The following is a 5,636-nucleotide window of genomic DNA, read 5'->3' as shown; positions in this document are numbered from 1 at the left end:
AGACTTAACTAAATGAGAAAAAACCGAAAGAGTACAAGATGAAGATAATCTCAACACATAACCCTAAATCTCGAAAGAACAAAGCAGTCTGGCTAAGACTCAAAATTCCCTAAAACTCACAAAGCTTTCTCAATCTCAAATATGATAAGATTGTTATTCTAGGTTACAACAACCCCTTTTATAGGCTAAATTCATGATTAAATATGACTAAAATAACCTAAATTGATCAGAGTTTAATTGGAAAACAATAGTAGAGTTTAACTAGGAGAAAAAATGCCCAGTTGAATTGGGGAACACATCGCCATGTCGAAATGTCGCATGCACCTCGTTCGGATGTCGTTCTTCGTGTCATCGGGACTTGGCCAATCTTCTCGCCGGGATGTCATGGTCTTCTCGTCACGATGTCAGCTCGTAAATTCGAGGCACACTCTACAAGTTAGTACCTTGTTTTTCAAGCTTAGCAAGATCCGGTTAATTCTTGGCTTTCAACCAAAATGATCTTATTTGCTATTCTCGAACCCTTGGTTACTTAGAAAGTGGCTCTAGTTCTTGAATCAAACATTGAATGAAAACTTTAACTTTCTAGTGGGAAAAATTAATTCTCTTTTATGGGTAAAGAAACCAAAGTCAAAACTTGAGTTCTCGCAAAAAATATAATTTATTTTTAGAAAATAAATCTCACTAATTTTCGACAGAGTAATTATGCCCCATGATGTTGTATATTGGACTTAACCCATGGTCCTTATATATAGGGAAATATCACAAGAGTTTTACTAGAACAATAAGAATAAAAAATAACATTTTAATAGAAATCATAGAATCCCTTATGATTCTACCAGGTGGGCAGCACATATGGGTTACTAGACTTAGTATGTCGCCCGCCCGCGTATTAGACCTATCTCATGTGCTGAGTACAATTATATGTATTATCTAATCTTTATTTAATTTAAAACAAGCTCATAAATTCTCCAACCCAAAAATCAATTTTCTATTCCTAAAATATCATTTATTTCATTAATTTAAATAAATTTAAATAATTCTTTAAATTAAAATATCTCTTCAACTTAATTCTAATTCAATTAAAGTAATGACAACTTTATCATAGTACTAGAATTTATGAATAAATAAATTTAATTGTCTCTTTCAGTAAAATTGCAATGACTAATTAACCTAATTCTCATTTTGGATTCAGTTATTTAATTACAATCAATTAAATATTAATTCAAAAATAATAATTCAAAGAAATTAAATTAATTTTTAAGTCATCTTTTGTTTCTCATGAGAAAATGCATTTACTGTAGATAGAAATACATGAAATCTATTTTTCTTTTCATTGTTTCCATTCACTCAACATATCAATTCTAATTGCAATTCAAACAAGGTTGTGTTAACTAGCGGAGGGGCCGATTAGATATATATAATTAGGGATAAAATAATTTTTAATTAAGTTTTAACTCTTCGTCTATTAATTACAACATTATTTAGTGATGAAATTAATCTATTAAAAGTACCGAAAATAAACTCTCTCTTATTATATAATTATGAAAGCAACTTATAATTTTGTTTGTCTAATGACCTTGCCATTAGTGTGCTGCACTCATAGGATATTCTTAATCACTTTAGATTAAAATTCATTCACTTAGTATGATGATCCTATTTTATTTCATAGTAGCAACTTCCACCATGAAAAATATCATTACTAACAAATAGTAATGAAAATCATTTGTCTCAAACCAAATGACTCATAGTCACAATTCTTTTCCATAAACCACACAATGCTATTGAGAGAATCTTATTTACACTTTAACGAGCTAGGAATTTTACTGTTGTAAATGAAGCCATGCCATACATAAGTGAATAAATTTAGATAAGTCAAAATGTGAACGTCACAAGTGAATAAATTTATAAACAGATCTAGGATAAATTCAGCTTGGGTCTCTTCAGATGTATTGTCAGTCTAGAAAATTACACCTATGTCTCTAACTTTATAGAAGTCATCTGTTCTAATACCCAAGACAATGTATCTCCCCACTTGAACTCGGACATGATAGACAACATTGTAGTCTCTTGAATCATTTTACTCAATTTTGATTATTCAGACTACGGACCATTTAGATTACCTACTAATATAATGTGTCTTTTACATCACAATCCGACCAGATGATGCTACTTAATATTAATTAAACCTTAAGTAATTGGTGAACCGATATTTGCTTATCATTTTTCTTTTCACAAAAAAACCATTAAAGACACATATAAAAAAAATTCAATCCGTTCGAACTATTGCAAACATTACTGACGAAATCACTACATTAAAGATACCAGAACTCGATCAACAGATTTTCATGAAGCAATTCGTGAATGCATGTGATTAAAGACTTTGATTTAACACGGGAAAAACATGTGGATTATGAAAAATGGCAAACCTACAATATTGCATGAAGATAAAGCAATATGCATTTCACAAATTGAACGTGGCTATAGAAAAGATGATAAGATTAAACATATTTTTCCAAAGGTTTACTACACATGAATTTTTGAAGAAATGTGATATAAATATTTGCAAAATTCGCTATGGTATTCCAAACAGATTTATTCACAAAAACAATGCCAACTTTAATTTTTAAGAACCATATCGATAACATTGGAATGTGTGGTATCAAATACAATGTATAATTGGATACATTTTAGGGGAAACTTCCCATAAATATTGTATTCTTTTTTTCTATTTTGAGTTCTTAAATAGTAATTATTTTAGTAAAATTTTAATAAAATATATTCATATAGAATAATCATTCAATCAGAAATATTATAATAGATGCACCATACTTAAAAGACTATCATGATATAAATAATTCATCTCAAATTCATATATATGATGGTACCTTATATTGTGAAATATATTATCCTCATGTATTTATGATATGATATGAACGACTTAGATACTTACATGAGATTCATATATTCATATGGTACATGATATTATGATATGAATCACTCGTTTTCCTATTTATGAAATAAAGAAATATAATAAGAAATATTATAGTTTGTAAAGGACTAGAATTACCAAAAATACCATCTTTATTTTTCTCTTTTATTTACAATAAATTTCATTTTTTATAGTAATACTATGGGAAAGGAGTTAGATTCGCTTTCAGAAAGGTTATTAATGTTTTCAACTGCTAGTTTTTTAGGGTAGGTTTTACAAAGAAATAGACCTGAATTGATATGCAACCTTAAAATGAATATGACCCAGAATACTAGGCACCAAGAAAATAAAATCCACGAATAGTCAATATAAAAAGAAAACGGGAAAAAAAAAAGCAGACAAGTTGGTGGTTAAAGCATACAAATTTTGACTATATAAACCGAAAACATGAATTTTGAGACAAATTAATGACTGAACAACCGCCAAGATCAACCTTGTGATCTGCTTATTTGATAACTTTTCATAATGGGGCGGCCAGGCATGCCAAAGAAAGAAGCAATTCATCGAGAACAGCTAGATTTCATTCTGTAGTTCTGAATCAATGAACCAAATAATATGAAACCAAAGGCGTTCGTATGGAGAAAAACTAAAATACGTATAAGTCTAGAGAGATTTATGATGGATGCTGAATTTGTGAAGCAAATTTTCAAACCTGCGAAAACGATAACCTTGTAGAAGCTTCAAATTTAAGTGAAATTGGGTGATACGTCAGTAGCAAACTTTTTTAGAGGGCCCCTTTGTCCCCAAAGCCGGCAGCAAATATGAGAAAACCGGTGCAACTCAAGTAAACGTGTGGATGATCTTAAAACTTTGAAGTTAATAACTTTCTTGTTGCAATCCAAACAAAAGTCTTGGCTCTACTCGATCACTAGTTGAGCTATTAAGATCATTTTCATTTCCCTTTTTACTGAACCTAGTGGTTTTTGGCTTGGTTTTATGGGGCAAAAAACAGTACCCTTGATGTCAAAATAATTGAGATTCACTATTGAACTTTGCTTTCCAACTCCGTCACATATATCTCTAGGAAAGCATCAGGATATAAAATTGTAAGCAAAGATGTAAAGCTGGTTTTGAAGGAGTGAGGGGCCAAGGCCAATGCCATGAAATGTCATTATAGCAATACGCCATGTTCCAATTATGTGGTCAAGAAAAAGCATAAAAATAAAAAAGCCTGGTTATGGAGTTTTGCATGCATGGGAGATAAGCAAGATTCAAGGACCCACTTGCTAAACTCGAGCAAGGTGGGTTTGGGGTTTGGACCCCATTCATCCTTCGATAGTGAATTAGTAACTGATCACTGCCTCTGCTTCATTTTTCGAGACAAAGCATAATCCTCTCTCTTATGGCGTTTCAGAGAGATAAGAGGATTATCAATTTTAGGCACAAAGGACGCGTGATTGCCATAAATTTCTAATGATAGGATTACAAATCACAAGGACTTGCTGTAGTTTCCATGATTGGTTGAACATCGCCACGTACATTGTGGGGACTCCTTCATCCCTATTCCTCTCATGGTGGGCAATGCCAGCCACACCCATTTCCTCCTTCCACATTTTTTACGGTTCTTGGTACATTTTATTGAACTTAGAATTTAATTTGAGATATTTCTTTTTTACCATCTCTATTGATTTCATTTTCTTTATTTTTTACTTAATATCAAAATAACTTTTTGACAATGTTTTAATATAGTACAACTTCTTTTTATTGGATCAAGTAAAAGATCTTTAAACCTAATCAAAAGCCTTCCTGTAGCCCAAACTTTAATGAATAATTAAAAATATATATATATATATATATGTCCCCTAAAATTTTAATTTCACTTTCATTTTGTAAAATTTGTAATTTAATAACAGTAATATTAACAAGGATAGATAGGAATCAAAATAATTATAATATTTCCATCATTCCTTTTACCTTAAGATAGATACAAAGGAATATCAATAAGGTTAATATAACTTTTAGTCTCTATATTTAGTAATTAAATTTATTTTGGTATTTTTTTATTAAATTTGTATGTGAAATTAATAATTAAATTTATTTTTTTAAACATAACATTTTGAGATTATATTAAATCATCAAACTTTTATAATTATCAAATTCTATGTACAGCTAATTACTAAATTCAGATACTATAAGTTATATTTTCCCACTATACCGACTACAAGCATACTAAAGGATATATACATTGCACACACGGAACTTGTTTTCTATTTGAAAATAGGGAAATAAACTGTGAGGGATTTATTACATTACAGTACCTAGACATAGGCAACTAGTGGAGCAGGGGTCTTTTTCTCATCCTCAAAATCTATAAAATTTTTATTTGATTTAATCTCATAAATTATTAATATAATTATTGATATAATATCATTTTATGTTTATCTATTGCATACACAATTAATTATATTTTTTCAATATAAAATAAATTGATACTTTTTTATTTTTTTAAACGTACTGAATTAAAATTAAAGTTTCATATATATAATTAAACCACACTCAAATTTTTATGTGTATAATTAAAATAAATCAAAGTTTATATATGATTTTGAGATTTATCTATTTGATTTACTCTTAACTTAATTCAATCAAATATTAATTTATTCATTTCAAATCCAGCCCTAAAATTTAAAGATATATTTTATTGACC

This window comes from Gossypium hirsutum, chromosome A12 (assembly GCF_007990345.1).
Source record: "Gossypium hirsutum isolate 1008001.06 chromosome A12, Gossypium_hirsutum_v2.1, whole genome shotgun sequence".
In the NCBI taxonomy this organism is placed as follows: domain Eukaryota; kingdom Viridiplantae; phylum Streptophyta; class Magnoliopsida; order Malvales; family Malvaceae; genus Gossypium; species Gossypium hirsutum.
This window is presented reverse-complemented; position numbering follows the sequence as displayed.